The sequence below is a fragment of the Camellia sinensis genome, chromosome 10, assembly GCF_055761805.1.
Source record: "Camellia sinensis isolate YWXY chromosome 10, ASM5576180v1, whole genome shotgun sequence".
Classification (NCBI taxonomy): domain Eukaryota; kingdom Viridiplantae; phylum Streptophyta; class Magnoliopsida; order Ericales; family Theaceae; genus Camellia; species Camellia sinensis.
In genome coordinates, this window is record NC_138970.1 from 94,975,756 (window position 1) to 94,986,767 (window position 11,012).

At 32.0% G+C, this 11,012-nt stretch overlaps 1 pseudogene; it reads left to right on the forward strand.

The window, feature by feature from the left end:
* Positions 1-238: 238 nt before the first annotated feature.
* LOC145800561 (putative pectinesterase/pectinesterase inhibitor 25 pseudogene) lies at positions 239-1,981 on the forward strand (annotated as a pseudogene).
* The last annotated feature ends 9,031 nt before the right edge of the window (positions 1,982-11,012 follow it).

Below are 11,012 nucleotides of genomic sequence, written 5' to 3' on the forward strand. Positions count from 1 at the left end.
AGAAAATTCAATTCATAAGAAAATCTAATAAAAAAAATAAGATTATGTATAACATCAAATGAAAAGATGGAAAGTCCAGTCGTCAATCCAATCCAAAATTAATTTTTTTGGCAATTCTTATTGTAAAATTGTTCTATATAAGAACCATGCACACCATGCAAAGTCACTACGTCCTTTACAAAGCACTCATAAACTCTATCCATATAGTTTAAGTCAATCTCAGTTTTAAATCCTTGCTATGGAGTCAAAGTTTGCTTCTTCCTCATGCATCGTCTTCATCGTCGTTGTGTTCTTCTTTTTGTGCTCAACTCAAACCACCATTTCACTTCAGACCAACATTATCTTCAATGCAACAGTTGCACAAGATGGCTCGGGAAATTACAGACGCATCAACGATGCGATTGCTGCTGCTCCTATGCATATCAGTGTAACCAACAGGTATTATTTAACAACTGACAACAAACTTTCAGTACTTAAAAAAAAAAAGAAAGAAGAAAGATATTATTGAAAAAAGTAAAACAAAATTACTTACTACGTTTTACGAATATGATAGGTATTACATTCGCGTCAAGCCGGGGGTTTACAGTGAATATGTGGTGGTGGGAGAGGACAAGACTAACATTGCTCTGATTGGTGATGACGCTGCCACCACAAAAATTACGGGTAACCGGAGTAATGCCATCGGATTTGGAACTCCACAGTCGGCTACAATGAGTAAACTTCACTCACTCTCTTGCAAGCAATTCTATTTTGGTTGTTTTTTAGTTTGCATGTGTTTAGGGTTGATGAAGTAATTTTTTTTACTAGTATGGTTTTAAAAAGTTAAATCTTTTTGCATGAAAGAAGTTGGAAAAACAAGTGTTGATAATATTTATTGAGGAAATTACAAATCAGCTTATTTTTATAAAAATATTTATAGATTAGTAAAAAAATGTATTAATATTAATAATCAAAATCATAAGTTTTTCAATGAATTTGTAATTATTTTTCTAACACTATATGGGTTGTAATTTTTCCATATTTATTTTTGAATCTAGCCTGCATGGTTGAAGTTTTGGTTATATTCTCATCATCCTCTTTAGCCTAACATATGTATACATTTTCAGTAATGAATTTATGGTTGAAATTGAATTGATATATTGTGAGGTTTAAACTTAAATGAATTTGAAACACATATTGATATTTTTGAGTAAAATTCTAAATATATAGTATGTTTCTTAATAACCGGATATTCGGAGTACCTTGACTAATCTCGAATCCGAATTACTGATAGATTTTTGTTTTCACAGCTGTTGATGGGGAAGGCTTTATCGGCCAGTCTTTAACGATTGAGAACTCAGCTCCAATAAACAGTGGTCAAGCAGTTGCACTCAACAACAATGCAAATCACTCAGCATTTTACAAGTGCATTTTCATGGGTTACCAAGACACCCTATTGGCAAACACAAATTCACAGTTTTACAAAAACTGTGAAATTTCAGGCACTGTCGATTTCATTTTTGGTTTTGCCTCAGCCGTGTTCCAAGATTGTGGCATCTACGTTCGTCGACTCTCACCTGCTAATGTGATTACCGCTAACGGTGGGAAACCCAATCCAGCATCGACTAATTTTGGATTTTCATTCCAAAATTGCACAATCAACGTTGCACCAGAACTTAGGTCACGCAAAAAGGAAGTGAAGGCTTTTCTAGGGCGGCCGTGGCAAAATTATGCCACGGTAGTGTTCATGGAATCGTATTTGGATGAAATTGTGCTACCGGAGGGATGGACATGGTGTTGTAATAACACGATTTTGATGTTCGCGGAGTACAATAACCGAGGCCCCGGGGCAAATACTAGTAGAAGGGCAAAATTGTCAGGGTATAAGGTCTTCCAAAGTGCAGCTGAAGCTACCCCTTTTACAGTGTCTAAGCTCATTGATGGAGATTCATGGATCCCTCAAACTGGCATACCCTATAGGGGTGGTTTAAATAGTGTGTGAAACTATTTTTCTTTTTTCTATCATTAATTTACAATAAGGAACACAAAATACCACGCAATTGATGTGGTCATGGAATTTAATATATGTTATTTTAGTGGGTAGTTTGTTTTGAAATAATATTTTAATTGCAGTTGCATTATTTTATCGCTCTCTATATAAATTTTGTGAATCATGAAAGCTTTCCTTGTTAGACACAACGGCCAAATTAGTAGTCACGAAATATTATGTGATATTGTCTATGTAGTACTTAAGACGTAATGAAAAATTTTGTTATTAGGATAATATTTGACTCACTTTGTTAAGTGGTTGAGAGACAAAAAGACTCAATAGGAGACATAGAAAAGAGATGAAAGGGAATGAACTATAACAATGTAAATTACATTGACGTCCCAAAGAATTGAAAAAATATAATAAGTTTTACAATTTTTATATAATTTTATTGATTTTTTTTTTTAGTAAGGCCAATGAAATTAAAACTATTGCAAGTGATGTGAAAACATAAAGACAAATAAGATAAAATATGCATTTTAACATAAAAGTGATGATAAAATTATTTTTTATTTATATGACTAACCAATTATTGATAAAAAAAAAATATATTAATTAAGTATTATTAGTCCATTAACCTACTTAACTCTCAGACCAGACCTCTTATTGTTGGTGACAACCATAAGCTGTAGGTGTGTGACATGTTTTAGCAGTCTTCATTCCTCTTTCTTCTAATCATAGCTTGTGAATTGTCAATTGTGCAAAGAAGTCAATTAAAATCCTTTTTTTTTTTTTTTTTCTTTCTCTCGATGGATACTGTGCCAACAATTGCTATGTTAAGTTTTTGATTTAATTGATTGGGTACTGTGTAGTTGTCTATATTTTTGTACATTTGGATGAGTCTGTAAAATTTAATTGACTTCAATGGTTGTTTTAGTGCCCCATGTACTTGATTGAGAGTACTCCATTTTGCATAGAACCTGGAATTTGTACACTGTTTTCGATGGGATGAGAACAAATATGTCTTTCTCAAAGTTTACTTTGAATAGTAGCTGTGTTGGATAGAAATATGATCACATGTATATTTCAATCTAGTTACTAACCTTTCACAAGAGAATGGACTTGTAATTTTTTGTGGACATCCAAATTCTTTTACCTCTGTTTTCATGTGTTTTACATACTCATCCAATTATTCTGATTATAGAGATTGAGTGGTTACATGCCACTTGGAGGTGCATTCCTAGACTAAAATTAATTTTATATTTTGCCCTACTGGAATGAATTTGACATTGACTCTATATTGCCTACTGAACTGATCTGTAGTTCTGATGGTCTTAATAATTTACTCTCTAGTTTCGAATTCTAAAACTGTGTTTGGATCTTGGATTTGTGTAGGGAAAAGTGAATGAAATAGAAGCTAATTTATTTTCACAAATTCCTTCTTATCTTTTCCATCCGCAAATCCTTTCACAATCCAAGACCCAAAAACAACATTGAAGTAATTAATTTTCTTCACCTCTAATGGTCTCATTGGTGCATAAGCTGTGTCTTTTGATGCTGTCAATTTGTTTTGGTCATAAATTTTTCTGCTGCTTTATTTTCAAGCACTGTTAAATATTGGCTTTTAATACGTTTTTTCTTTTTCAAACAAATTTCCATTAGGTGGCACCATATAACACATTTTACTCACAATTGGAGGCGCACATGGACCAAGTTGGTGTTGAGGCAACTATTAACAGATGGGATGACCTTGTGGCACTAGGAGTGGTTGATCCACATGATAGTTCTGAAGCAACACATGAAGCTTTTGGGAAGAAGGATGACCTAGCCTTGTGTGCCAAACAGTTGTTGAAGCAGAATTAGTGGCAATACAAGCAGCTGGAGATAAAACCGGCTTGTGTTGGAGAGAAAATTTGGGAGAATGAATGGTAGATGGAATTTGATAAAGGCCATGCCTATGGACCCCTTTGTAAAGAGGGATCGAAGTAGTCTTGTCCTGAATCACAAAAGACTTGTCATCAAAAGTAATAGTGCAATCATTATTAGATGTGAGCTGATGAACAGAAAGAAGATTGGAGAATAGAGAAGGTACATGAAAAATATTATTAAGCTTGAAAGGATGAGAAGGAGTGGGAAGAATACCTTGGCCTGTATGTTGTATGGGAATGGAGTTACCATTGCCCACAGTGACTTGGTCAGAACCATAATATGGTTGATAGTGATGTAGATTATCAAGATCTGGAGTAACATGAGTTGTAGCTGCAGAATCAACATACCAATTGGCAGTTGATGAAGATGAAGGTGCACTAGCAACAAAAGCAGTTTTAGGAGAAGAATTAGAAGAAGGAGCTGCTGTATAAGAAGAATCCATCCTATACCGGCAATCAATGGCTGTGTGATTAGGCTTGCCACAGATTTGACATATCAAAGAATTAGAAGAGGAATTTTGTTGTGAAAGCTGGTACTGAGATGAAGAGACAGATCTGCCTCCTCCATTTCTACGATTGAAAGGACCTCCTCTTTGAAAATATCGTCCACCTCTATTAGAAGATCCTCCTCTGTAACCAGTGGATTTATGTCCTCGAAAACCAAAATGAAATTTAGACCCTTGATCTTTGGTTGCAGAATATGCAACGGTGAGGTCTGAAAAAGACGAAGACAGTTGTGATTCAGATTCAACATGCAAAGCCTCTGAACACAAAAGAGAGGACAAATCTGACATAGTGATTGGTTCAGGTCTTGCTTGTATTGCTGTCTTCAAAGAGTTGTACTCTGCTGGAAGACCATTTAAAACAATGAGAATCAAATCCTCTTCCTCAACCGGAGAAGAAACAAGAGCTAATTGATCTGATATTGTTTTGATTTGGAGTAGATAATCCTCCATTGATAAGGATTTCTTGGAAATAGCATTGAGTTTGTTCTTGAGTTGATGAATATGTGATTTGGATAATGAGGTAAATCTTTTAGTGAGAAGAGTCCAGACTTCACAACTTGTAGAACAGTTTAGAACAGATGTAAACACAGCAGGAGTGAGAGTTGCAGTGATGCAACTTAACAGATGAGAATCAACTTGTTTCCATGTGAGAAACTCTGAATTGGTACTCTGTTTGCCAGTAGAATCACGAATCAGTGCAGGAGGACATGGAGAAGAACCATCAACATAGCCAATGAGATTTGTAGCTCGAAGTATGTTCTGAAACTGACTTTTCCAGATCAAAAAATTTGTAGAATTCAATTTGATTGTAACAAACGAATTCAAATTGTTAATCAGAAGAACAAGGTTGGCTGGTAGAGGTAAAGATGCAGACTCCATTGAAGGATCTTGAAGAAGCTTGACTCGTTGGAGTTAACAAGCTCTGATACCATGAAGAATTTGTATCAGAAATGAAAATATCTTTTGATAAAAGATCTTGAGTACAGAGTTTACTATTTATACATGATTAGAGTTTGTTATGTAGCTATCCTATATCTAACTATGTAACAGAAAATAGTTATAACAGACTTGATACAACTCAACTTGATACAACTGAACTAACTGAACTGAGCCTATCTAATTACAATGCTTGAGCTTTATTTGTTCAGCTTGTGTGGCTGTGGCTGTTATCTCATCATGATCTTAATCTATATGCTAATATTTCTTGTTAAATTTTGTGATCTTGTTCTTTGTGCATAGATACCAAACTGCTTTGAAGGTGAATCTTCTGGGTCCACAAAAGCCAATCCATTTCCATTACAAGATGTGTAGATGTCGTCTCAGCATAGAAATGTATGTGCACAGAGCCATGCTGATCATTGGCATGGCCATTTGATTTCTGTTTCTAGTAATGGATGTGCATATTTACCTACTTATCCCCAAAAAGAAAAAGAAAAAGAATGAGTTTTCATTATATACCTTTTGGAAGTGATTCTATACAATTCTAAATTAGTCTTAATTACATTGAATTTTTTTTTATTAAACATAATTATTTTGTCTCAGCACAATAACTTGGGAGATCAAGCAAATTTTGAAGGAAACGCAACTTGAAGACAGCCGGAAGCATGAATTATCAAGCGCACTGCATGTATACTTCAAGGAATGGTTATATGGTAATCATCAATACTCTTAATCATTTTTTGCATTTTATACAGAATGTATGCTGGGTATACTGGAGATGGGTATCTGGATATACCCTGACCTGAGTGAAAGAAAATTATTAGTAAATTGAATTTCCAATCAGTAAGAGGTCAACTACCCTACCCTTAAAATCCCTTATTAAAATTCTTAGAGGATATTTAAATCCTCATCCTTTCTTTCTTTTTATTATTTTCTTATTTGTGAATCCAAACAGAGAATTTTATGACTCTGAATTCTCAAATTCCTTTTTGCCTTCAAATTCTTTCCCAACCTTCTCATCCAAACACACACACCTATTCGAATAATTTTCTTACGCTGCGTTTGGTTGGAGAATTTGGGAAGGGATTTGAAAAGGAAAAGAAAAAGATGAGTGAAATGTCTTTTTCCTTTTTTTTTCCAAATCTCTTCCCAAATCACTTAACCAAATACAGCGTTAAGAACACAATGATAAAAAAAATTCCTTCTGTTCAATAAACAACTTCTGTACTATTTGCACATCTATTTTTCTGTATTATTGTTTGAAGAATTAGATAAAAGATAAGGTTTAACTCGCTTTTCTATTGATTTTTTTGATGTTTTGACAGCATCAGGAAACATCCGACAGCTTTACTGCTTAGAAGGTGATTGAAACTAGTGATAATGTTGTGGCACAACTAAATGATAGAAGAAATATATGGAGCTTTCTGGTTTTTTTTCCTCGTATTTTTCTAGTTTAAACCTGTGCAATTTTGTCTTGCCAATTCCTGAAGGTATTGCAGGCAGCCGAGAATCTGCAATCATTATAATACTGTTGTGGCGAATGCAGTTGCCAAAATATTTTAATGATGATGATAGTGTCTTTAACTGTAATATTTCTGTTAACCCTTGTTTCACATCATTGTGAAATTTTAATATTGTATTTTCCTGGAACATGTTAGTTTGAGCTGTTTTGGGTGCAAAATTAAAATATTTTGTTTCCCTTTATTTTTTATTATTTTTTTTAGGACTATTTTCCTTTATAAGAGTTTTTTTTTTTTTTTTGTTTATTGATGAGTTCTTGTTTTCCAAGTAATTGAAATGGAATTGGTTGCTGGGGAGATTCAATAGGGTAATGGATTGAATCTGTGGTTTGGTGGGAAATCAACTCATCTTTAAATCTATTTTTATTTCATCGTTCCTGATTGGTGTAGTTTGTTGGGGAAATATCACATTAGTGGTATTTTGTAAAAATAATTATAAATTAGTGATAAATTTTATAAATATTAATAATTATAATTTTTTTTTATTAATATGTAATTGTTTTTTTAAATTTATATTATAGGGTTTAATTTATATTTCTTTTTTAAATTTTGTTTGTAATGTTTGGTATAGTTTTTGCTTGTTAATCTCATTTGGCAATTATGTTTTAAAAAGCCATTAGAAAAGTTTAAAAAATTAATAAATTATGCAAAAGTCATTTTCCCTTACTTTTTGTATATTTTTTTTTCATAAAAAGGGAAAGAATTATTTTTAATATATTAATTATTTTATTTCATATTTTAGTTAAAAGGCTAAAAAATTATTAAAATAATTTATTTGTACATAAACGTAAATTCTGTTTGATTTGTAATCAATTTTTGTGTTCTTAACTTATTAAAACTTTCTGTCCTGTTTTTTATCTATGCCAAAAAGGCTGAGGATATATATATTTGCTATAAAAAGAAAAAAAAAAAAAAAAAAAGAAGACATTTACGTTTTGTTTGGTTAAGAGATTTGAAAAAGAATTTAGAAAGGAAAATGAAAAAATATATAAAATTAGGTGAAATGTAAATATATTTAATTTATATTTTACTTACGTTTTTTATTTCTTTTTTATATTTCTTTTCAAATTTTTCTAACCAAACACAACGTGAAGAGGTGAAAAAAGTCTTTATATATTTGCTTCAAACACTGGTTGGAAGTCTCTGTAAATGAAGTTGGAGAGAGAGAGAGAGAGAGAGAGGCATGGGTATATAAGCAAGAATCTGTTGCTGCTTTTATAGATCTTCAGGTGTATATGACAGCGACGGTGAAGGTGGTAGAAGAAGAAGATCAGGGAAAATTGTTGAAACATCAGAAGCAAAAGCTGAAGTAGTCGCACACATTTTTTCTGTATTGCCTTGGGAGTAATTAGATTGTTTTTTTTTTTTCTTATATATATAATAAGAAATATTCTTTTGATATTTAAATTATATAGGCAAAGAGTCTTGTACGTATGGGAAACATTGGTCAAAAAGAAAAAGACTAGATAAGATACAATCATAAATGAGTGTATTCGGAAATGTGTAGGAGTAACACCGATAGTGTAAAACGCAAGTTGTGTGTAGAATTATTTTATTGGATAGATTAGTAATTAAATTAATTTATATGGGTCATTTATTAATATCAAAGAATTAGTTATGAGATAGCATTATATTTCCTATTACTTAAATGGATGATTTTGTAACTTTAAGAAATTAGATTAATAAGCTCACCTGTTATGACTTTAAGTCTTGGAAAACAAACAAAACAAAGGCTGAGAATTGCCCCATAGGCGGCTAGGGTTTGAGAAGGTAAAAGAAAAAAAGAAAAAAAAAAGAGAAGGGAGGTTTAAGTGAGGTTGCAATAGGGATTGGACGCAGCACGTTGGTGATTTTGGGACACCCATTAGTTAAGGTAAAATCTGTCTTTACTGTTAATTATTAAGTTTATGTTGGGAATTTAACAATTAATGCATTAAGGGGGTTTGGAAGATCTATAGGTGCCTACTTAGGTTTTGAGAATTAGGTGCAATGTGTAAGTGTAACTTTGGGTGAGTAATAGAAACAATGGAGTTTTGTATCATGGGTAAGGGTGTGTTTGGCTATAAAGTTGGGTTGAATGGTTTAATTACTTGGATATTAAAGCAATACATTAATCTGTTATGGTGGGGATTTTGTGGGTGCATATAACACGTAAAAATATTAATTTATTTGAGGTTTTGTTTATTAGGTTTGTGTGATTGAAATAGTGGAGCTGGGTGTTTGGAGTTGGTGTTGGAATATTATTTCTAAGCGTTTGGAGTAAGTAACCCTCTATCACTGTTGGTACATTTTTATTTCTATTGAATCGTTTAAAATTATGAGTATTTATTTATAGCCTTTATGTTCTCTTAAAATAAAATATGGGTCAAGTATAAAACAATATCGAATATTATTATAAAAATTATTTGAATATTTTGTAGAACTATTTTGAAAATTGTACTAAATGTTTATTGTGAAAATATAAAATGTTTTATTTAAAATTTGTGTATTGTTTGAATTTTGAACACCACTCTAGTTTGACTATGATTTGGACCATAGCCAATGGGATTATTTATTGGCACAAAAATTAGTTTCTTTTGGGGCTTTACCATCGGCCTATATGTGGTTCTGGGCCTTGTCACGGGCTAAGTGACCGTAGTTACCAAGACTTGGGTTTTGTGAATCAAATCATTGAACCATCTGAATATCGAACTATCGATTTGAACAACGAATTACTTTGAATTATCTTGTTGGTTTTTCATTTAAAATGTATTGTACATTGTTTATTTTTAGCTATGAAACCATCTTATAAATATTTGTTCATTTATTGAATTGTAGCAAAAATTATATTTATTGGTTATCGATTTATTTATTTATTTATTTTGTATACTTGATCCTGCTAGCAGTGATGGTTGGTTATTTACTAGACTGTCTAGCTTACCCTTATTTTATTTATTTATTTCAGATTCTGAAGAATAGAGTTGCGCGAGATTTTTTCTCGGGAGGAGTGCCGAGAGTAGGACTATGATTTAAGTACTTGGTTTATTATGTTGGTTAGTGGATTATATTAGTGGACTTGGTGGACAATTTCATATGATAAGAATTATCTATTTTTATGGATTTTAGCATTATGATATTTAAGGATTTAATTTGAGTATTTTACGTTGTTGGTTATGTGTTGGACTCTTAGCCTTGCATGCTCACTTAAATGAGTGTGTGGCGTTGTCACGGAGCTTGAGGCGTGACAGATAGAAGATAAGTTGAGAGAGAATCGATTGAGATGGTTTGGTCATATTCAACGGAGACCAATAGAGACAGTAGTGAACAGATGCGATGCAGTGACGGTAGATAGAAGTGTTAGGGGACCGAATAGGCCTAGATTAACATTGATTAGCGTTATAAATAGAGATATGAATCTATTTAATTTGACTAACGAAATAGTCTTTGATAAAGCCGAATGGAGAAGAAGGATTCATACAGTCGCCCTCATTTGATGGAATTTAAAATTTGTTTTGGTTTGGTTTAGTTTAAATATTTTTTGAGATTTCAAAAGCTGATGCAATTTTTATTTAATCATTTCTTAACGATACAAATTTTGAAATTGTCTAAAGAGATTAATATCCCACCTCTAGAAAAGACGAAATGCAAAACATATTGAAAACGTCATAATTGCTTGTTTCATTCAACTTAAAACCGTGTTGCTTTTGAAAATAAAATTCATGAACAGATTGTGAAGGGGGGGCTCCAATTCCAAGAAAAGCTGAAAAGCCTATTTTTCAAAAGTCCATAAATTGAATGTTAATGTGCTTAGACTCACTGGCGGAGTTAAAAAAAATTAAATTTGAGGAGTACTTATTAATTATAATATTTAAAATTTTTATAAAAATATTTCACGTAAATTTTTATGATTGATTTTGAGAAATATTCAAAAAATAATATTATTTGTAACTAGTATATCATGGACAATACATAAAAAAAATATGGATATAAGTTTTAAAATAAATTATATAATAATAAATTTCTCTTATACAAAATTTGATTCAAAATTCAATATAATGGTAATACTATGTCATCATTGATATGTGATCTCACCAACTAATAGTACATAAACACATAGAGAGTGAATCTCACATGTCAAATATAACTAACAATCCAATAAATTTCATATCTT